This window comes from Mobula hypostoma, chromosome 14 (assembly GCF_963921235.1).
Source record: "Mobula hypostoma chromosome 14, sMobHyp1.1, whole genome shotgun sequence".
Classification (NCBI taxonomy): Eukaryota; Metazoa; Chordata; class Chondrichthyes; order Myliobatiformes; family Myliobatidae; genus Mobula; species Mobula hypostoma.
In genome coordinates, this window is record NC_086110.1 from 16,054,776 (window position 1) to 16,079,133 (window position 24,358).

The window sequence follows — 24,358 nt, forward strand, 5'->3', positions numbered from 1 at the left end:
TGGAAAGGCATGGTGTCAGGACTGGAGGTGAGGATCGGGCCGGCTCCGCGACATTTACTCTGCTCTCCACGGAACTTACACCATGGCTAGGGCCTGCTCCGGGCTTTGTGTCTGTGAGCTCATTTTTGCTCTACTCTGTGCTGAACTGAGGTTGAGGCTGTGGGCCTGCACTGGCTGCCTTCGGCTTCGTGTCTGTGGACTCAATTTAGTCCTGAATGCTGTTGCTTGCTTTTATTGTTTGCACAATTTCTGCTTTTTACCCCCTCTCTCTGCGCATTGGGTGTTTGTTACTCCTTGTAAATGAGTTATTTCAGGGTTCTCGTTTTGTGGCTGCCTGTAAGAAGATGAATTTCAAGGTTGTATAATTTATACTTACTTTGATGATAAGCGTAATTTGAACTTTGAAATTTCATGTCATACAAGACAGTGATAACACTGGACAACAAATTTTTTCAGAAGTGTTGCTTCCTCAGAATTATTTTTTTGTTTATGATAGACTGCTTGAAGATGAACACAAATATAATTTCAGACTACTTGTATCACATAGGAATTTGTAGAAACGACAAATTAACTTTTACTGAATATAATGTGTTTAATTGCATAATGCTTTGCAATAGTTCAACTAAGTTAAAGATATTTTGTTAATGATTTTCATTTGTACTCCGTGTCTGAGGCTTCTTGCTTAAGTGTCCAACAATAATTCACCAGCATTGATGGATTCCAGTTGCCCTGGTATCTTTTCTCCATGACCGCAATGTCCTGGTGAAACCTTTCACCAGGCCCAACACTAACAGCACCAAGATTTGCAGGGAAGAAGTCTAAATGGGAGTGCGGGAAATGAATCTTTAGTGACATGTTGCATTTCATGGTTTTATATGCTTGAAGCATGCTTTCAACCAGCTGCATGTAGCTTGGTGCTCTGTAGATGCTGAGAAAAATTTCAACATCTTCCTTGAATGCCTTCCATGTGATTTTCTCTGGTCCTACTAGAAATTCTTCTAATTGCCTGTCATTGATGTCCTGTTTGATTTGTGGACCAACAAAAATGCTTTCCTTAATCTTGTCATCAGTTATCTGGGAAGCATCTGTCTCAAATGTCAAAATCCTTCATAGAATTATTTGTGCTGGTGCTAGCAAATTCCATCCTTACAGTCCTGAACCCAATAATTATTAGTAACACCTGTCCTGCCATGCAGCAGCCGTGCTGTCTGAGCCTGCCCAAGCATGCCTGGGCAAGATAGGAAACTTTCCAGCTTATATTGTAGGTAACATTTTGATTGACTTGAATTATGAATTGAAATAATAAACATAAGTGATTTCAAAAAATGGTGCGTGATAGGGAAATTTCACGGTGATTTTCATGATCAGTAGCCCAAAATTCATAAGATACACCTAAAGGTATTCAGGAAGCAAAATCTTTGTTGTCCAGTGTAGTAAACCTGATATTCATTGGCACAAAATGAGAATCAGGTTCTTGACTTGAAACATCCACTGTCCATTCCCCCAAGAGATGCTGCCAGACCTGAGTTCCTTCAGCATATGGTTTGGTGTTCCAGAGACCAGTAACTGTGTCTGTTTTTTCTGTCCTCCACCGAGCTCTTTAGGAGGATCCTTCGATATGAAACATTTTCTCTTCCCACAGATGCAGTTGACTCATCGACTATCCCAGCATTGTTTTTGTGGTCTCTCGAGGTTCTTTCGAGCAGCACCGCGGGAGATTCCCCCGTCTCGGGCTGCGAAGGAGTGTTTCTCGCACGGCCCACTAGCACCCCAGGTGGCAGGACTGGGAACTGCTTTCCCTCCGTAACGTACCATCACGCTTCCCAAAAACCACAAACCGACGAAACCCATTGGTCTTTGGTCTTGTCAGTACAACAGACGCGAGGCTGTGATTGGCTGGGAGTAGCGTCAATCAGCTGGAGGGGTTGGTCTATTCAGGAGCGGGGTCTGAGGGCAGTTGTAGGAGGTTGTCAGCGGTGCTCGAGTATTGTTGGAGGGGCTGTGAGGTGAGGTCTGCTCCTTTCTCGTCGAGTTGGCGTTAGATGTCGGTCAGGCCGACGTCGTACACCGGCCATTTGGAGGGAGACGGGCCGGCTGCTGTTGTCGCTAACAGGCGCCGACCTTCTTTGTGGCCCCCCAATTAAAGGGACTGCTCGGAGAACAGGGCACTGCAGGCCCTCGGGTGGGTGAGTTATGAAGGCCCGGTCAGGGGCTTCAGTCGTCGGCCTTGTGGCTCACTGCAGCCGCTGAGACCGAGCGAGGCCTGCTAGGGACCCGATCTCTAGTAGCGGCAGCGGCTGCTGCTACAGGGAGGGCTTTGGCCCCACAATGGGCCTCGTTGTATCCCTGACTCTCGCTTAGACAGGCCATTTCTCTACACGGCTGGTGAGACCCGTTCTGTTTTTTTACCCTCTGTCTTGGCGTCCTTGTGTACTTCATTTGTTAACCAAAACTGCAGAAACTGCCTTTATTTTCAAATCGGGCAGCAATCACGTGTTCTGTATTTTTAATATCGGTGCGATCGGTGTTTTATGGAGGATTGAACAATGGTTGAAATACTGCAGTGAAGAAGTACAAAATCTAATTCGCTAGCTGTGCTCTAAACTTTCAAAAATTGACTTGAACTGGTATGGACATGAATTTGGTTTGTGAAAATGTAAGAAGGAACTACTGTGTGCCGAATTTATTGGCATAAGGTCTTGAATTGGCGTTAAAATACTGTAATTCTTTGTATTTTCTTACCTGCGGCTCCAATCATTAACTTATCTCACTAATTTAGAATTGTAAAGAGCTTGTGGATTTTTACCTAATTCTGTGTTCCTGTTTTAAAAACAAGCCCCACTTATCTAAATTTTGTTTAAAAGCTTTGAATGGGAGGAGAATTGATGTATTTTTGGAGTAGAAGATAATTGTGATTATTTTTGGAGTGAATCAATTGAAATGGATACTTCTGGTTGGGGTGCATGCTGGTGTATCTGACACTGTATTTAATGAAACTCTTTGGGAAGTATGAGGTAAGGTAAATGTAGTTATGCTGAGTATATTTTTGGCGTGTCACATCTGTGACAGCTAGCTTTCCAACACATGTCACTGGAGCAGGTAAACCCTTTTGGCAGTGCACCCTTGTAGCCTCTCCTCTGATCTGGCAGAGGGGGTTATGGTGGAATCACAAATTTTGCTGCTTTGAACTCTCAAATCCCTCTCAAAAGTGTTTGCTTTTTAGTTTTGCTTCTTCTCTTGGAGGTCTCAGTCCTGGATTCTACGTTTTCAACATTGAAAGAAGAGAAACATCCTTTTGGATGTTGAATCCTTTGGGTGCTGTTGGTACTCAATTTCCAGTGCACTGGCTCACAACCAAAAATGGCTGTGACTGTACTGTTGTTACAACTAACTTGCATGCCCTTTACAGTACATTGGATTTCTAGGGTTTTAAATTTTCTTCATTATTATAGATTTCTTTGTGTTTTCTTAATTTTTATTTTACTTAATTTATAATATAAATTTATGTGTCTGAAGTTTGTGGGCTAACTTGTGTTTTTATAACATTTTAATATTTTGTTTCCATTGTCTATATGGATTTTACATGAGTTTTTACAGATCAACAACCTTTTATATCTAAAAGGATCTCACTTTTACTGGAATGCTTATTTTTCATTAGTTGTTGACAGTCCTTGGTACTAGCATCTCAAAATGCTTTCTTTTCTTAGAAGATAGAGATGGCTGTGATTTCTTTTTTCCACCACTTACCTGGCTCATCCCGTTAAGCCAACCGAAGTTTGCTTGAGACTGCACAACAATATGAATTGTAAGGAAGACAATTGGAATTAAAGAGGTGAATACTTTGTGAAAATCTAACCCCAAATATAATTTGTCAATCCCTACAGTGTATCACTGTACTATTTGAAAAAGTTGAGTAGTTTCCATCCAGACTGAGAACGAGGGAATATTTTTGGAGTTCACAAATAGACGATCAGTACAATTATTCTCAAGATATGTTGTTGTCATCCCTATGCATTTCACTTGCCTCCAGGCTTTCCTGCGAAGAGCTGTTCGGCTTGCATAGCTTTGTTCTCCACCACACAGGACAATGGACATTGAATTTAGACCGGATAAGTAAGGGTGGCACTAATAAACTGAGTTTTTATTACCATATGCTAACTTCTGCAGCTCTTTTTTTCCTCCTCTAGTCTGGTTGCAATGCCACATGTTTGATTAATTTTCACAAATTGCTTTTTCATTTCTCGTCTGGCACCATAACTTTTAAAAATTTTTATTTATATATTTTTTTAAATACTTTTTTAATGCAATAGGTATGTGATTCTGTGGAGAACACAGTTTATTACTTCGATTTTTTTTTAGTTTTTCTTATCATAGTAGAGATACCAGGACTTGATATTTCAATCCCTATGGTAAGTCGGCACTCTCAATGTTGGCAGTGGGCTTGGAGTGTTGACAGGGAGGGAGGGTAGGTGCATCATCGGGGTCATCAGGTGGGCACCCTCCTTTGACGTTTCTTTGATAAGCTCATGATGTCTCCAGAGGGCTCAAAGGTGCTACCTGGCGTCTCAGATACACCCCCTCAGTTCCATACCCTCCCGTCTTCATCTTGCAGCCCAGTTTGTTGTCTTTCCTTTTAATCCAAATCCAATTGCTGTTTTCTTCTGCTGCATTTGACAAGGACTTGATTGCTTGTTGGAGGGAGTGACCCCTCACCCCCATCTTCTTCAATAGACTGGCTGTAGATGTAGCAACAAATTCCCTGCATCCCATTTCTACAGGGAAAATCTTGGTCTTCCAGCCATTCTGGGCAGCTTCAGTTGCCAGTTCAGAGTACTTGGTCTTTTTCCTTTCATAAGCTTCTTCGACACTGTCTTCCCATTGTGTCAGTTCCACAACATATGCCAGCTTGGCTGTTGTGGACCACAGGGCCATATCTGGCCGGAGTGTTGTAGCCGCAATGTCTAGGGGAAACACAAGCTTTTTCTCCAAGTCCATGTCCATTTTCCAATCCCAAGAAGCCTGCAGAATGCTTACATCTTTTGATGTTATATGGTGCTCTGGAGGTTGGCCTGCTGGTACAAATCGTGTGATGTGGACATTTCCTGCTGATGTTTGTGGGAGAGCATTTGTGGTGATTCGCCTCTGTTCCAAGATTGATGCCAGCTGTCTGAGAACTTGGTAATGCTGTCAAGTGTACCGCCCCTGCGTGAGGCTTGTGGTGCATCCTGTTAAAATGTGCCTTCGTGATGCAGGTGCTTGACAAAGAAAGCAAGCAGGGTCTTCTCCCCACCACTGGTTCAGGTTCTGGGGTGTGGGTAGGAGGTCATTAGTGGCTCTGATGACAAAACTTGTATAGATTATCTTAGATTATCTGTCCTGACGAAGGGTCTCGGCCTGAAACGTCGACTGCACCTCTTCCTACAGATGCTGCTTGGCCTGCTGCGTTCACCAGCAACTTTGATGTGTGTTGCTTGAATTTCCAGCATCTGCAGAATTCCTGTTGTTATAGATTATCTTAGTCTGGTTTTGCGGTCTGGGTGCTATTATGACTTAACTTTGGATAACAGTAGGGACATTTTAGAGAGCTGTTTGAATGCAGTTTAAACCACAATTTCTTTGTTCATTTCACACTGAAGTAATGTTTTACAGTTAACTGGATTAGTACACAACTAAAGACACTTGTTAGTATTAGAGTATTTCAGAAGGATGTATAACTGGAAATGGATTGTTGGAATTTTGGATAATTGTTTTAACTTTAAGGGTGTTAAGGTAAAGGTATTCTTTTCCATGAACACACAAGTATTCCTGATTTTTTTTAAAGCATCCTTTTGTTTAAATCTGTATGTGAAAAATTCTTAGCAAAATAATTTATAAATACATTTGAATAGCATCACTTGATGTGACTCTTTCTAGTTGTCATTTCTTTTCTTAGATGCTGTGATGTTGAGGCTCTATAAGGCACTCATGAGACTGCACTTGGAGTACTGTGTGCAGTTTTGCAGTTTTAAGAAGGATATACTGACATTGGAGGGGGTTCCGAGAAGATTCACAAGAATGATTCCAGGAATGAAAGGGTTACCGTATGAGGAACGTCTGGCAGCTCTTGGGCTGTATTTCCTGGAGTTCAGGAGAATGAGAGAGGATCTCATAGAAACATTCCGAATGTTAAAAGGCCTGAACAGATTAGATGTGGCGAAGCTATTTCCCATGGTAGGGGATTCTAGGACAAGAGAGCACAACTTCAGGATTTAAGGACTTCCATTTAGAACTGAGATGTGGAAAAACTACTTTAGTCAGATAGTGGTAGATCTGTGGAATTTGTTGCCACAAGCGGCTGTGGAGGCCAAGTCATTGGGTGTATTTAAGGCAGAGACAGATAGGTTCTTGATTAGCCAGGGCATCGAAGGGTATGGGGTGAAGGCAGGGGATGGGGATGACTGGAAGCATTGGATCAGCCCGTGATTGATTGGCGGAGCAGACTCATTGGGCCGAATGGCCTACCTTAGCTCCTGTATCTTATGGGCTTATGCTATGATTGTCTAGTCACCAAGTCAGTTCTGTCTTGTTCGGCAGGATATGAAGGTGTGAGCCATTCTGTCACTTATGAGTTTTGAAAATAATGGATGTTGTCCTGTTTGAGTTTAGTTCACCTATCTAAAGTCAGGATGAAGAGAATTGCAAATAAAAATCTAAATATCTCTTCTGGGTATCTTCCAAAGATAATAAAACAGAGTTTTATTGTAATCTAGGAGTGAAGTGAATGCTTTTGAAATATGGCTCATTTAATGTTAACTCGAGTTAAACTCTTACCTTTCCATGCTATGTTAATTGGACCAGTTACATTTTGTTTTACCCTCTGTGGTTCGACATTACGGTATCTTGTCTCTTCTGATTAGGAGAGATCTCTTTCCTGTTCACACCTAAGTAACAGAATGACTTCTGATTCCAACATTGTCTTAAATTGTGTACTGGCTCCCAGACTGTGTTGTGCCTACGTGACTTAACACTATCTTCAAACTGTTAACTGGGTAAAAGAGCTCAGTAAGGACTATGCTGGCCAAAATGTTGTTTTCCTTGCATAGATAAATATCTACAATTTCTCCACACTTTTCTATTTTCCCCTTTCCCCTGCACTTTTCCATATAAAACAGAGTGGGGCCATGCTCTTTGGCACCTGACCCGACCGATTGAGTGTCACCTTCACCATCTGGTCTGGTTATATAAAGATGTTGGGGATCGAGGTATGCCCTGGAGAATTGGCGGGAGCAGACTGCGAAGGTAAAACAGAAAATGGGACTGTGGGGAGAGTGCTCCCTATTGATAACTGGGAAGAACCTGGTTATCAGGTGTGGGGTACTTTCAGGACACATTCTCACTCCAGCTTGGCAGTCAGCTGTGCTGTCTTCAGGTTCATCTGGAGATCCTAGCTGGAGCGGGGCAGGTGGGTCACAATGCACAAGTCTCTAGACAATGGGAGCAAAAAAGGTACTCAATATTGTCCTCAATCTGATGACCACTTTCCTGTGTGACTGCATCAGACTGTGTGTGGAACCTAAATATATGGGCACCAAGTACCTCTACAAGCCGAGGTTCTGTCTGTCCCTGGGGTGTTAAGAAGGATAGATCTGACTCTGATGCTATGCAACATCCCAGTCACCTGAATGTTGCTGTACTACCTGTCCTTCGTGGAAACATTCATCTGGACTAACACCTTGACCACAGGTCCACCAAGCAGTGGTCAACAGGGAGCATCCTGCAGGCACTGCAGGAGAAGGAGTCAAGTTACACAGGAGGGTGGTTTCCTGAGCAGTCTGTCCAGGCCATCTGGCAGAATACCTCTTCTCCAGGCTTCTCCAACTGGTGCTGACTGGCTGGCAATGAGAGGGGCCCTCCCAGTCAGATCCTGCCTGCATGCCTGGAGTGTCACTCCCACAGCATGCTGTCTGCGGGATGATTATAGTGGGGAAGAGACGGTGGAACACCTCTTTGCAGACGGTCGGTCTGCGAAGAGGATATGGAGAAAGATGAAAGGGCCTGTGTCGCTGGACATCCTGATCAGCTGTGTGACAGGACACTGATCTATGGGCTGTTCTCAGGGACATGGAGATGGATACCAAGAGCTTCTGACAGATCTTCAGCTTGGTGAAAAGTGCCCTTTGGTCTACCTGAGGCTTGTTGATCTGCCAGCACATCGAGATGTATGTGGGGAAGTGCTGCCAACTGGCATATTTCAGAGATCAGGGGCACGTGCTGAAGCTTGCTGCATGCAACACAAGGGTTTGGTTGGGAAGGACCACTGTGTAGAGGTCTTTTCCTACTCGAGAGGGAGGAGCTGGTTTGTGGTTAAAAAGTCGCTCAATTATGGTAGTGGTTATTATACCACCCCAGAGGGCCACATGAGTGGCAACTGTGCTATTGATGTTTAGGAATGTAATAGAACAGTACAGAAAGCATTGACTATGAACGTAAAGAACAAAAAAAGCATTGAATCATTTATTTTTGTAAATATTTTTATTACCTTGTTTAAAAAGCAAAAACATAAATGATGTTCTTTCTGAACATGAATGTTTTAAAAGGACACTGCCCATTTCTAACTTTGACGTGGATACAATAGGGTCTTTTAAGAGATTGCTGGACAGGTATATGGAGCTCAGAAAAATAGAGGGCTATGGGTAACCCTAGGTAATTTCTCAGGTAAGGACATGTTTGGCACAACTTTGTGGGCTGAAGGGCCTGTATTGTGCTGTAGGTTTTCTGTGTTTCTACTTCTGTGGGGAGGCTGGCACAAACTAATCCAGTACCTTTTATTTTAAGGTCTGCATACACATACACTTTTTTTCTGATCAACTTCAGTCTTTGATTTGATATTGTAAATCAGACTCTGTCTGTTCTTGTGCCTCAAATCAGCCAGCCTTCTAGCTTTGCGTATCTATTAACTGACTTGTATGATATTGGCCTTGTCAACATGCCAAACTGTAACCATATAATCATATATAACCATATAACAATTACAGCACGGAAATAGGCCATCTCAGCCCTTCTAGTCCGTGCTGAACTCTTAACTCTCACCTAGTCCCACTGACCTGCACTCAGCCCATAACCCTCCATTCCTTTCCTGTCCATATAGCTGTCCAATTTAACTTTAAACGACACCATCGAACCTGCCTCAACCACTTCTGCTGGAAGCTCGTTCCACACAGCTACCACTCTCTGAGTAAAGAAGTTCCCCATCATGTTACCCCTAAACTTTTCCCCTTTAACTCTCAACTCATGTCCTCTTGTTTGAATCTCCCCCACTCTCAATGGAAAAAGCCTATCCACGTCAACTCTATCTATCCCCCTCATAATTTTAAATACCTCTATCGAGTCCCCCCTCAACCTTCTACGTTCCAAAGAATAAAGACCCAACTTGTTCAACCTTTCTCTGTAACTTAGGTGATGAAACCCAGGTAACATTCCAGTAAATTATGTACTTCTAGTAAGTTATGTACTTATGACTGTTTTTGAGGCTGAACGAACCAAGCAGCATTGTAATTTTTACTCCAGACCTTTTCATTCTGGATGGTTAATAATTGTATTAACAGATTAAATAAACTGCTTAAGCAATCGTGTTCAGTTTATCAAAGGAAATGGGGGCCAACTTTCCTGGAATAGAACATCTAGGCCTGGAAATTGTGGTGCTTGACACAATTGCTTGGTTATTACATCAAGCTATCATTATTTGGATCCAAGTCAACTTTTACCATTAGGAACTATTCCAAAGTAAATTGTGTAAGTAGTCTATTTTCTTGTAACATAAATGTTGTTTGTATCCAGGAATTATCTGCATCTTAGGGCAATCTTACTGCATCACATTACTGCATCACAGCAAAGTTAATAATTAATGCCCTTCATGAATTTTACTTGGGAAGGTAATGGAGAGTTCTCTTATTGAACTGATGGTCTTTGTGGTGAAGATGTTCTTATAATGTTGTTGGATAGGAACTTCCAAGTCTTTGGCTCGGTGACAGAGAAGATGTGACTTTCCAAGTTGGCGTGATGAGTAAGTCCCTTGAAGGTAATTGTATGGTATGCAGTCATTACTTTTGTACTTCTAAATGGTAGAGGTCTTGAGTTTGGAAGGTGTTTTCAAAGTAACCTTGGTAAATGATCATGGTTCATTTCGTAAATAATGCACATTGCAGTCTGTATTGGCTGTTTAGGGTCTTGGATGAAGGCCTGACAAGCAAAATGAACTGGACATTGTTCAGTTTCCTAAACGCTGCTGGAACAGCAGTCAAGACAATGGAGAATATTACAACTCCTTCCTGAGGTGTCTTGTGAATGGTGGACAATAAAGAGATTAATTGTGTGTCACAGAACATCAAGCTTCCTGGTATGGTGTTGTTCATGTGGGCTTCTGGCCATTGCTGATATTCAGAACTTGGCACAATACTCATTGTTGGAACATTGGAGTGTATCATTGGGTGGTGAGGTTAATTAGTTCATTTGCCATAATCAGAAGTCCAGTTTGATATTTAGGTTATTCAGGGTCAATTTTTGGAAGTGTAGTGGAGCTACTCTTGATGGGCATTGAAGTCTTCAGTAATGAGTAGATTTTGTGCCTTTTGTTAATCTCTAGTTTCTTCAAATTAGTGCTTAAACGGTGTTTAATTTGATGAAGTAGGGTTATGGGATGTTATAGTGGTCAGGTTTGACCTGGTGCTATAAGATCTCACGGAACCTGGATTCTGGTGAGGACCCAGAGAGCCATTTTCTTCATATTGTGTGCCATTCCTCTGTCACTATAGGTTGATCACGATGGTGCACTGTATATAATTTGATGGTGATTTTTTTTTGGTATTTAAGCTGGAATGTGTGATTCCATGAAAAGCTGTCAGATTGCTGCTTGACTATCTGTGGGACAGATTTATTTAGATCAAGTTACTATTGGTTTGACGAGAGTTTGATGCATCACCCAGGCTGAGTTAGCTTTCGTTGTGTCAGATTCTACATCTAAAGGTCAATATCCTAGTAATCAATCAGGTTTAGTTTTGCTGTACTGTGGTAGTTTGGTGCAAATAAGGAGTTTTCTTTACCTTCCAAATTTTGTTTAAGTTCTTAAACTTTCTAAATGTTCCATCCGTGTAATCCGAGTGAGCTATAAGTTAGATTGGAATCATTCTGGGTGCAATTTCGGTTATTTTGTCTTTGCATATTTGAATATTTTTGATTTGTTTTCTCATTCAGTTCTCTCTTTGCTCTCTGAGGGACACTGGGAAAATCTCTGACTTTGTGATCCAATTACAATGATGCATGCATAAATGACACACTTCTGAAATGGGGTTGATAGATCTCATGCAGTGGCAAACTTCTATTGCTTCCGGTTGTTAGAATCATTGGGTAACAAACATTTGGTAAATTGGTTGATTATTGTCACATGAACAGTGGAAGGCTTATTTGCATTTGGTCCAGAGCATAAATCATAACAACAGTTCCACTGAGGTAGTACAAGGTAAAACAATAAGACTGCAGAATTAAATGCAAGTGCAGTACAGGTAAACATTAAAGTGCAAGGTCACAGTGAGATAGATGGATGCTTTACCTCGCAATCTGATTGAAGTCAAGCGTCCACCTTATTGTACTAGGAAACAGTTCAGTAGTTTTACAAAGGCAGGGTGGAAGCTGTACTTGAGTCTGGCGATACTTTCTTTTAAGCTTTCATATCATGTGCCCGATGGGAAGGAGAAGAGAGAGTATCAGGGTGGATGGGACCTTTGATTATGCTGATTGCTTTACCAAGACAATGAGAAATGTAGACAGTCCTCAAAAGGGAGGCTGGCTTCAGTGATGTGTTGAACTGTGTCCGCAACTCTCTGCAGTTTCTTATGATCATGGGCAGAGTAGTTGCCATACCAAGCTGTAATTCATCCAGATGGATGCTTACTATGGTGTATCAATAAAATTGGTGAGAATCAAAAGGAACATGCTGAACTTATTTAGCCTTCTGAGGAAGTAGTGCTGTTAGTGAGGTTTGATGTATTCTGGAGCATATGCAGTGCTGCCCTTTCTGAAGTCAGTGACCAGCTCTTTAATTTTGCTGACGTAGAGGTAAAGGTCATTACCATAACACCATGTGGTTACGCTCTCTATCTCCTTCCTGTACTCTTGACTCTTCAGGATCTGAGATGGCTCACCTAGGTGGAGTCATCTAGAAAAGCAGAACCTAGACACACAGTTGTGAGTGAAAACCCTGCCCTGTGGGGCACCAGTGTTGAGAATATTTATGGTAGGGGTGTTATGGCCTCTCCTTCCTGATTGCGATCTGTTGAATCATATTACGTATATGAAAGAGTCCTAGTTACAACCTATGGAAGGCCATCGTGAGAGTGAAAAGGCAATTCTGTGTAAAGTTGGTGACAAGATCAGATGCATGACAGCATTGGCAGGGTTTGTGGCAGACTTCCTGTAAGGCAAAACCTAACATCATAAATGGCAGTGATGAGCTAATGAGCACAATGCCTTTTGTGCATGCATTGAATGGGAGATTAACCCTAAATTTAACAATAAGAAATTAATTTTCTTGCAGACATTCACAGTAAGTACAAGAAACACAATAGAAACAATGAAAGATCACACCCAACAGGACAAACAACCAATATGCAAAAGACAGCATACTGTGGAAGTACAAAAAGAAAATAATAAATAAGCAATAAGTATTGAAAACATGAGATTAAGAAATCTTGAAATTGAGTCCATGGGTGTGGGAAAAGTTACGTGATGGGGTAAGTGAAGTTATCTCTCTGGTTCAAGAGCCTGATGGTTGAGGGGTAATAACTGTTCCTGAACCTGGTGGTGTGGGTCATGAGGCTCCTGTACCACCCTTCCTGATGGGAGCAGCGAGGAGAGAGCATGGCTTGGATGGTGTGGGTCCTTGATGGATCTTGATTTCCTGCGTCAGCGCTCATGTAGATGTGCTCAGTGGTTGTGAGGGCTTTACCCGTGATGGAATGGGCCTTGTGTACTACCTTTTGTAGTTTTTTTCCATTCAAAGGCATTGGTGTTTCTATACCAGGCTGTCATGCTCTTCACTACACATCTAGAGAAGTTTGTCAAAGTTTTAGGTGACATGCTGAATCTTCAAAAACTTCTAAGAAAGTAGAGACGCTGTCATGCTTTCTTCATAATTACACTTGCGTGTCCCAGAACAGGACCTCTGAAATGATAACAGAGGAATTTAAAGTTGTTGACCCTCTCCACCTTTGATCCCTTGATGAGGACTGGCTCATGGATCTCTGGTTTACTCTTCCTGAAGTCAATAATCAGCTCCTTGGACTTACTGACATTGAGTGAGAGGTTGTTGGTTCTTTGTGGTGGGGGGACCCACTCCTGGGGTCTCACAACCGGCCGCTTTTCAAAATCCCAAGGACATAGCCTAGAAGAAGAGTGCTCCTTCGAGGCTTCGTGGCTCTGTGGACGAGTCGACTCTATGGTGCTGCCGGTTACTGAAGTGTCACGGGAGAAAATGGAACTTTGGGAACAGCGGAATGGCTGTCGGTGGTTCTGTACGGTAAATTTCTCCCTCTCTCCCGTGGGGGTGATGTGGAGGCAATGCGGCAGACTTTATCATCGCAAATTAGTGAGGAGTTTTGTTTGTCTCCCCTCTCGCTGAGTGACACCTCTCTGCCCCTTTATGAGGGAGAGAGAGAGAGCCTGTGGTGCATCTGTGCTGATGGAGACGGTGGAGCAGATTTTGTTACCAATCTGAATTGACTGGTGTGTGCAAGTGAGGAACTGAGGAATTCAGTTGCACAAGGAGGTATTGAGGCCAAGGTCTTAAAGCTTATTGATTAGTTTTGAGAGGATGATGTTACTGAATTCTGAGGAGCATCCAGATGTATGTATGCATCTTCGCTAACTGAATATTCCAGGGATGAGTAAAGAGCCAATGAACTGGCACCTGTTGTTGATGATAAGCAAATTAGAGTGGATCCAAGTCACTTCTCAGGCAAGAGTTGATATGCTTCATCACCAACCTCTCAAAGCACTTCATCATATTGGAAGTAAGTGCTACTGGAGCATTAGTTGCATGCACTTGCATGGCTGTTAGACATTACACTGTACTTGGTGTAAACTGTTTTTAAACAGTTGTTTCAAAGGTTTCAAAGGTACATTTAGTGTCAGAGAAATGTATACAATATACATCCTGAAATACTTTTTCTTCGCAACCATCCATGAAAACAGAGGAGTGCCCCAAAGGATGAATGACAGTTAAAGGTTAGAACCCCAAAGCCCCCCCCCAGCTCCCCCTGCCACATGTAAGCAGCAGCAAAGCAACGATCCCCCATCCTCCACCAGCAAAAAAAAGCATCGGTGCCCCCCCCCCCGTTGAGCACTCAAGCATGCAACAAAGCTTTAATAAAGACACAGACTTGCAGTATTCCAAAGGCTACTCGCTCTCTCCCCCTAATAAGGGGAAAAGAGGTGTCTCCATTGCGTGTGTTTGTGTTCAAAAGGAGTGATTTTTGTCACTGGTAGTTGGTAAGAAATAAGCAATAAGACAGTTTGGAACTGTTTTGCTCACTGATGCTTTAAGCATTCAGGCTTGGAGAGGCCAGAAATGTCCAGGAATGAAAATAAAGCTATTTCACTACTTCAAGTTAGGAACTACAAAAAAATTTGATTGTATTGACAATTATCTTGAATGTTACAATGAAAATGAAGATTTCAACACACAAGCGTTGAAAGTGGTCTATTATCTGTACTAGGTGTCTACGCTGATTTTGTTGATTTGCTGTCAATCAAAAGGGTATGGCAACATACACTGGATGAACTCCTTTGTCAATAACTATTAGGAACCAGTACAGTTTTAATGCAGTGGTCCCCAACCACTGGGCCGCAAAGCATGTGCCACCGGGCTGCGAGGGAACGATATTATTTGGCGATATGAAGCGATATGAGTCAGCTGCACCTCTCCTCGTTTCCTGTCACATCCGCTGTTGAACTTGAACGTATGCGAGGTCATCAGTCGGTATGAGTAAAAAACAAACGTCGTTTGAGAGTTTCTTTGGAAGAGGTGGAAGAAGACGTAAATGGCCTAATGATGATTATAACGCAGAGACTGCAAAAAAAAGAAAGCTTCCTTCAACAGAAAATACGGCGAGTCATACATAAAATATGGCTTTATTGCGATCGGTGACTCACACGCTCCAAGCCCCCTGTGTGTGATATCTGGAGACAAGCTGTCTAAAGAAGCAATGAAGCCCTCAAAACTGCTTCGGTACCTTGAATCCAAGCACCCTGCACTTAGAGACAGACCTGTTGAGTTGAGAGGAACAAACGTGAGCAAGCGGGACAGAAGCAAGTGTTGAGAGCAACCACCTCCACAAATGCCGCTGCTCTGAGAGCGTCGTATTACTGGCTATCTGTGTGACATCTTCAACCTGCTCAATGAACTCAGTTTGTCACTTCAGGGGAGAATGACAACTGTCTTCAAGTTGGCAGATTAAGTGTCTGCTTTCAGAGCCAAACTGGAACTGTGGGGACAGAGAGTGCACATGGGCATATTTGACTTGTTTCCAACATTAGCTGGGATTTTGGGAAAGACTGAGGCTGCACCGTCTTTCTCACAGCTGGTGCGCGATCACCTAACTTCACTGTCAGCAGAATTCGAGCGTTACTTCCCAACTGCAAATGAGCCAAGACGTGCAAAGGAATGGGTCCGTGACCCATTTGTGAATGTCCCCGGTGAATCATCCATGTCAGCGCAGGAAGAAGATCAACTCCTCGAGCTGGCTAATGATGGTGGGCTGAAAAGTATGTTTGACATAACATCTCTGCCGGCATTCTGGATCAAAGTCAAGGTTGAATATCCTGAGATAGCCATGACAGCACTGAAAATGTTGCTTCCATTTCCAGCATCATATCTCTGCGAAGCAGAATTTTCTGCAATGAATACAATGAAAACTAAATTGCGGAATAGACTGGACATAAGGAACCCCCTTTGAGTATCATTGTCTCCCATCACCCTGCGATGGCACCGTCTTGTTGCAGGGAAACAAGCCCAGGGCTCCCACTGATTCAGCGATGTTGGTGTGTTGCAATGATTTTATATATGTTCATACAAGGAAAATGGGTGTTTAATATCCAAATGTTATTAAAATGTCATGATGCTATTGACTTATAAGTAACTTATAATTGACTTATCACTATATTCATGGGAGGAAAATATACGCTGTGTGTTTAATATTAAATTTGTTAGATAAACCCTTTTAGAAACGAAATTGAGTGTATTATTAACCACTTGTAAGTGACTTATAGTTTCACCTATATTCTGGTCGTGATTAACACCTCCCACCCCTGTTGGCCGGTCCGCAAGGATATTGTCAATATTAAACCGGTCCACGGTACAAAAACGGTTGGGGACACCTGTTTTAAAGTACTACTTTGTTCTGTTTCATTTAAGTACATAATTTGTTACTCAGTTAAGCAGTAGTTTGTCTTTTTTTAAAAATACTTCTTTACTATTTCTATGAAACTTTTGGCTAATTGGGGCAGCCACTTCATTGGACCAAAATGTTCTGGTCCCGATATGTCATAATTAACTAGAATCAACTGTACTTTTAGGTCATTAGAACAACTCTTGGCTCATTTAGGGTTCTTGTATGGGGATGGTGATTTTTTTTTAATATATTCACTTGCTAGAGGCATCCAATATAGCCTCAAAGAATGAATAAAGCACTGTGCAGTGTAGCATAATGGATGGCTTGCTGCACACGCAGTACCAGTGCTAAGACGTCAGACATGCAGGAAGAACTAAGGTAAATTCTCTGCACTTTGTACTTTTGGTGTTTGTACTCTTTAACCCTTTTGCGGTTCTTTGATCTTCATTTCCAAGGCTTTGGTGTAATAATGATGTGTGGCAAATGGGTCATTGGGATACTGCTTTCTATCCTCACAGCTGAAAGACCTGTCAGCTCCCTAAGTGGTGATGGGTGGTCCCAAAATATGGAGCCATCTATTCAGAACTGAGATTAAAAATTTTCACCAATAAGATAGTGACTTTTGGAACTTAAATACCCAAAAGTGTGGTGGTGACTCAACCATTTGAGTATATTCAAAACGGATTGATCTTTAGATATTAAGGGATAAATGAAAATGGCATTTGGGGAAAAATCAGTTAAGAGATAATTGCATGGTGAGCAGGTGCAAGGGGCCAGTTGGCAAGTGTGGATAGTAACTAAAAGGGTGTTGCACAGAGTGACTAGATTAGAGGAGAATAATTCAATGTAATCTTTACTTCATTGAATTTGATGGTATTGGGTGAAAGAAATATGTAGATCCAGTCAATTTATGACGCTAGTTTGTGAAAAAAATGACTTGTACTTTGCTGATTCTAATGAAACATTGAAAGGTATTTATTTTCATTAAATATGGCACTGAACCACAAAGATTTTGGGATGGGTAACAAAGGCTTAGTCAGAATTGGGTTCTTGAGCAGCATCTTAAACAAAAGGATGATAGAAATGTAAATTCCTGGGCCAAGATAGCTGAAGTAATGGTTAATCAATTCAAATCTATATAATGTGAAAGCTGCAAAGATCCTGAAGGCCAGAGGAATTTTCAAAAATGGTAAAGCACACGTCTATGGAGGGGATTTGGACAACAAAAGTGAGAATTTTAAAAATGAGCCATGTAGATCAGGAAGTGCTGGCATGAAGATCATGTGATGAACTGAGTGAAGCATGTTGATGTAGGATAGTGTTTAGGAGGCTAAATGAGGGAAACGTTGGAATAATCTGTAGATAAGACAAAGAATCTGTGTTTGAAAGATGTCAATGAACTGCGAAAAGATTCCAGCACAAGTGACCTAAGACTTGGTCAAAGTGGTAGGTTGTTAAGAAGTAACTGAAATGGGATATGTTTAGTAAGGGGAGTTTGGGATAAAGCCAGATGCTGTAACTCGGGTGGAATTTGGGCAGTCTTGGGGATCGAGCTGGAATGTGCACAAAATCTTGTATCTGTGTCAAGCGCAGCATTGTGTTTAAGCTTGGCTTCAGACAATATTTTGCAATGGGAATGATTTCCAAGCATCTGATTTTTTTTTTGTAGCAGTCAAAGGCAAAGGGATGGAAGTTGTTGACATTGACTGATTATTAAATTTGCAAAATCTGGCAGCATCTGCATTTGTTACAAGTTGAGCTATTGCTCTTTAGGAGGTGAAAAGTAAGGGGAAAGTATGAAGTAAAGGGTACATTAGGAGTATTAATGTATAGGGTGATCTTGGGGCGCCAGTCCATAGCTCTCTGATGGTGGCAAGATAAGTAGATGGGGTAATAAATAAGGCATACTGCATCCTTGTCTTCATTGGTTGAGGTGTGAAGCATGAAGGTCACTACAAAACTGATTAGGCCACATTTGGTGTATTATGTGCATTTTTGGTCACCATATTACAGGAAGCAGAAAAGGTTAACCAGGACATTGCCTGGATTGGAGAATGTTAGATACTGTATAAGGAGAGATTAGATGAAGATGGTTTTTTTTTCTCACTAGAGTGTCAGAGGCTGAGGGAGGACCTGATACAAGTTTATAAAAAATTTTTGCAGCATTGATAGGGTTGGTAGTCATTTTTTCCAATCTGCGCCTTGTAAGGCATGAAAATGCCCGACGCAGGCCTCTCATGGTCTGAGTCAACGTCCCCTCCCACCTTTCCAAAGTGTAAATGTTCCATGCTAAAGAGCGTAGGTGAGAAGTGGGAAGTTCGTAGAAGTGCAAGGTATGTTTTCTTTTAAACTCAGTGATGGTGTCTGGAACAGACTGGTTTGGAGATGCTGGGGAGGCGAGGCAGAAGTCATGATAGTGAATTAGATATGATGGTGATGTTTAACAAACAAATGTACACTTATATAATAGAGATAAGTGCATCATGTGCAAGCAGATGGGATTAATTTAATTCGGCATAATGGTTGCCACAAACATTGTGGGCAGTGGGGTCTACTCCTGTGCTGTATATTCTCTGCATACATGCCATCAGGTTCTAAAATTACGTTTTTGTTTATCCTTGCCTTATTCCACTCTGTTAGTCTCATAGTCGAAGGGAACTTGTTCCACCTGCAAAGGTGTTGGATCAAAATAAAGAGCTGAAAGAAGTTACTTGAGGAGCAAAAAGATGGGTGAAAGTATGATTAGGAGTTGAGGGCCACTTTAGCACCTTGTTGATTGAAAAATGTTTAAATAGGTTGTTTCATCCCAGGTAGTGACTGAGCATGTTAAATGTTGGAGTTTACTGTCAGATTGACATAGTTATCTTACATGTAAGACCTTAGCATTCTGGTCAGAGCCAGCTTCCTTTGGGGTTGGTGGTTGTATAGGCATATGAATGGGGAGCCATTCAACAGGTCTTGGGTCAATAACTTCAAAGAGATGGTTTCGTAAATTTGTGAAGATGGAAAAAATTACAGGACTTTCACATTTAAAGGAATTTGGCAGCTAAGTATTGTTAGCAGGTTATTTATTTGGCGGACAGTCCGTACAGATTTGTAGAGATGTGATCAATTATTTTTTTGAAGAGGTAACTAAATGTTTTGAAAGCAGTGTGGTTGAAATAAGGCCTTTGACAAAGTCCCATGTAAAATACCAGTCCACATGATTTAGAGTTTGGGATCCAAGGCAAATGGTAATAGAAGATGAGTGACAGTAGAGTATTACTTTTGTGCCAAAAAATACCCTGTGATTAGTGGAGTTCCACAGGAAATGGAGTGGGTCCTTTTCTATTTGTTTTGTACGTTTAATGAGCTGAACGTAGAAGATGTGCAGAAGACAATAAAATAGGTGGTATTGATAATGAGAAGGGTAGTCTTAGGCTGCAGAATATTTATTAGCTGGAAAATTGGATAGAGCAAAGTAGATTTCATTTAATCCTAATAATCAATATGATTAGGAAGAAATCCTAATTCCCGTGGGAGTGATGTTTAAGATTGAAGGTTAAAGGTTTAAGGTGAGGCACGATGAGGGAGGATCAAAGCTATACCAAGAATGTTTGGATTTCTGCAGCTTAATGTCAGTGTTTTATAAGTATTATCAAATGAAATAGGATAGTGAACCACATGTAGAGGATTTGGGGCAGGAAATAGAAAAAAAAACTGTTTTGAGGATGGAAAAAGGTTTGGGGAGGGTATTCTAGAGCAAAGCCACCAACGATAGACTGATTTGTTTCTGGGAAAGTGAATGGTATGAGAGTCCAATTTATGACAAAGAAGATATCTGATGGACTGAATTATTGTTAATTTCTTAACTTCATTTTGAGGGCGTAAGCTCTTATGTAACAGGTAGATTGAATGAGATGAAGGGATAGAAGAAAATGAATAGTTTAGAGAGGCAGTGAGATAGTCACATATGTCCAAACATCTGATATATTTTTAGCTGTTGTTCTTTCCTCCTTGCTGGGTTCTTGGTTTATTGCCAAAAATGAGATTTGATTTTCCTTTGAAGTAATAAAATTGAGAACATGCTGGAGATAAATGAAAAGATAGTGACAGAAAGATCAGGACAGTCTTGATGAAAGGCTATCAGTTCAATTTTTGAGATCCATTTCTTTATACACAGGTGCTGTGCATAAGTATTTCCAGCATTTTTGATATTTCTGATTTCCATCGTGTAGTGAACATGGTGTCCTTTCAGGTAATTGCACAGCATGTAAACTTGTATGACTATTTTTGAAAGGCTTACCAACATTTTAGAATTTAAAGCAATATAAGATGCTTTCATTCGTCAGTTTTGCCTTGCTTTGAAGTCAGATTAGAGGAGTATTTTTATTAGTTCTGTTAGGTAGTTTTTAACTATTTTTGGAAAAAGTACGTTAAGCAAATAGAAAAGCATACTTTTACTATTTCATCAAGATCTATTTTGCTTTTTTTTCCTCTCTTTATAAACAGGTAGTTAGCTTTTCAAGAAGAAGAAAAAAGCCCTTAACTCCGAGTGGAGTCATTGGGACACCGTCATGACAGCGTTTTTTTAAGCAGGCCTTCTTATTTTTACAAGGCCGAGTTGCTAGCTTGACGCTCGACGCTCAACTCAGCACGAATGGAAAGTGTGCAAGGGAGCCGGCTGGATTCGAACTCTGGAGCCTTTGCTCCGAAGTCCGGCTGATGCCACCACACCACCAGCTGGCTAAGTTAGCTTTGTAACTCCCTTGTTATTGGTTGCCTATTTTTATCAAAGTATAGACATTGGAATTAGAACTGTGACCATCTTGTCCCATGAATCTTGGCAGTATTTCAATTGAAGCTGCATGTTTTACTTACTTTGTGATTTACGGCAGTGCATTGGTCTTTCATGAAGCTTGGCTGTAAACAATTAGTAAGGTTCCTGGTATAAAGTATGAATCAATGAACAAACTTCTATCCTGCCATGAGTGAACTACTTGTTAGTCATCTGTGGTACGGGAGTGGAAAAAAATATATTTGGACTTCATTTTTAAATTAGCTATTTGTTGTCCAAGAGCTATTGTTGGATTATAATTAGAATACAGAATCCTGATTATGGAATATTTTCTAGCCTGTAATAATTCCTGCCTTCTAAACAAGCACACAAGTAAGAATTGGCTCTATAATCTGGCAAGGCTGCTTCTTCATTCAACATAACTATGATTAAGTGTGTACATTTAACACACTTTCCAGTCCCATCTCAAGGAATTAACTTTGCTGTAATCTCTCAATCTTGTCTTTCAATATATTCATCAGCTGCAAATCTTTAACCATTTGGAATCGCAAATTCCAAAATGAAAAGTTTTACCTTGGTGCTGATGGCCAGCCACGCCCCCCTCCCCCCCCCACCTTTTAGATCTTCTAGCAAGATTAAACAGCTTGTCAATGTCCACACTGTTAGGCTGTCCTGAAACTTGTACATTTCTATAAAGAGCATCTCATATGAATACCTATCAGTGACATCTTTTATATTCTTCTTTGTCTATGAAAGAAAGAAAAACAGCACTGTATAATTCCAGTTTCAATTTGCAGTCAATGCAGTAGTCATAAAATGTTGTCTTCTCTGTAATGATAAATGAGAACCATTTTATATCGAACACGACAGCACAGCACAGTAGAACCATACAGGCCCTTCAGTCCATAATGTTGTGCCAATCTTTTAACCTAGTCCAAGATCAATTAACCCTTCCTTCCCACATAACCCTCTATTTTTCTATAATCCATGTGCCTAACTAAGAGTTTCTAAGACATCTCATCCTCCTCCTCTCCAGAGAGAAAAACCCTAGCTTGCTCAATCTGTCCTCATAAAACATGCTCTTTAATCAAGACAGCATGCTGGTAAATCTCCTCTGCACGTTCTTTGGATAATGCTGCTGGATAGGGAATTCATAGATTCAGACACACAACAGAACAAGAGATGGTGATTAAAAATTCCAAATTGGGATAGAGTGGAACTTTGAGGGAAGCAGCAGAAAGAGGCATTTCCATGTGCCAGCTGTTCCTGTTAGCATTAGAGGTCATGGCATTGATGAAGTGCTCTTGGACTGACCCACGTGAATAAATGCAGTGCAGTTTGGAGATAGAGAACACTGAATCCTAAATGCAATAACAGCACAGAGGATGAATGTTCAGGTTAGTGAATAAGATGCTGATGAATTGAATTGACTTTATTTGATACATCCTTCACATACATGAGGAGAAAAAATCTTTACGTTATGTCTCCTCTAAATGTGCAATCATAGTAATTTATAATAAATAGAACAGTTAATGTAACACAGAAATACACTCAATTAGTGTGAGTTAATCAGTCTGATAGCCTGGTGGAAGAAGCTGTCCCAGAGCCTATTGGTCCTGGCTTTTATGCTGCAGTACAGTTTCCCAGAAGGTAGCAGCTGGAATAGATTGTGGTTGGGGTGACTCGGGTCCCCAGTGATTCTTCAGGCCCTTTTTTCACACCTGTCTTTGTAAATGTTCAGAATCTTGGGGAGTTCACAACAACATGCGCTGGGCTGTCTGTACCACTCTCTGCGGAATCCTGCGATTAATTCCCATACCAGGCAGTGATGCAGCCAGTCAGGATGCTCTCAATTGTGCCCCTGTAGAAAGTTCTTAGGATTTGGGAGCCCATACCAAACTGAAGTGAAAGAGACGCTGTTGTGCCTTTTTCACCACACAGCTGGTGTGTACAGACCACATGAGGTCTTCGGTGATGTGGATGCCGAGGAACTTAAAGTTGTTTACCCTCTCAACCCCAGATCCATTGATATGAAAGGATCTACTTTGTCCTGGCTGGTTATTATTATTGCATTTTTAAATTTTTTATTAGTTCAATTTGGGAAAACTTGAGGTAAGCACACTCATTTCTCAATTGCTAGGAACTTTGTGACTATTTATTTTAGTGGTGTTTAGTATTGTGGCTTTCTGGAGATTTACATAATTATCGCTGTTTAGGCCCAATTGTTTAATGCTATTGCGTAGTGGCTTTGAGATGACACCAGTTGTAGATATTACTATTGTTGCAATAATTCCCCTGTTCATGTTCCGTAGTCTTTCAGTTTCCTCTTTTAATTCAGCATATTTCTGTTGTTTTTCACTTATTGATTTCCATATGTAATGTGTGTTTGGAATGGCTATATCTGTTAATTAAGTTGCTTCTGCTTGTTTTTCCTGCAATATTATAAGCAGACGGTTATTGTGGATTGCTCTATCTGTAATAATGGATCAGTTGTGATATAATTTGTAACATTCTGACTCTAAAATTGGATCAGGCTTGTATTTATAGCAAGTTGTGGTGCCTTTTATGAGTTTGTATTTTAAAGCAAGATTTCGGTGACTGATGCCTGTGCCTACTTGTGTTTGTGTAGGTAATCAGATTGGGTTAAACTGCTGCAGGATCCTCTAATGTAATGGATTGTTTCTGGTTTCTCTTGGTATTTTCTACATTTAACGTCTTCAATATGTTGGTCTTTTATTATGTATTTTTGATTACTATTATTGATATATCATGTGGAATAGGCCCTTCTGGCCCTTTGAGCTGTGCTCTCCAGCAACCTCTAATTTAACTTTGGCCTAATCATGGCACAATATACAATGACCAATTAACCTACTAACCAGTACATCTTTGCCCTGAGGGAAGAAACCAGAGCACCTGGAGAAAACTCATACATTCCACAGGAGGACTTAGGGACTTACAGATGATGTTGGAATTGAACTGTACTCTGCTGCCCTGAGCTGTACTAGCATTCTGCTAACTGCTACACTACCATGGTTTGTTTGAAGGTTGGTGAAAGTGCATTTTCTGATAAAGTAGAGAAGATGCCATCATGCTGTTGAGTTGTGCCCAATGGGATGTTAGCAAACCTTTTTGGGTGTCATGCAGCATCCCATTTTTTTCC

At 41.1% G+C, this 24,358-nt stretch overlaps 1 protein-coding gene across 4 annotated transcripts in view; it reads left to right on the forward strand.

Annotated features, from left to right (window-relative positions):
* The first annotated feature begins 1,911 nt into the window (after nucleotides 1–1,911).
* Nucleotides 1,912–24,358, forward strand: part of mbtps1 (membrane-bound transcription factor peptidase, site 1) — a 123,453-nt gene continuing 101,006 nt past the window's right edge. For 2 of the 4 annotated variants that reach the window (XM_063066728.1, XM_063066724.1), the window contains exon 1: nucleotides 1,912–2,006. The gene's annotated coding sequence lies outside the window, so the exon portion shown is untranslated. Of the gene's footprint in view, nucleotides 2,007–2,035; nucleotides 2,386–3,731; nucleotides 3,833–24,358 lie in introns of those variants that run through there. The other 2 variants (XM_063066725.1, XM_063066727.1) reach the window with 2 other exon arrangements.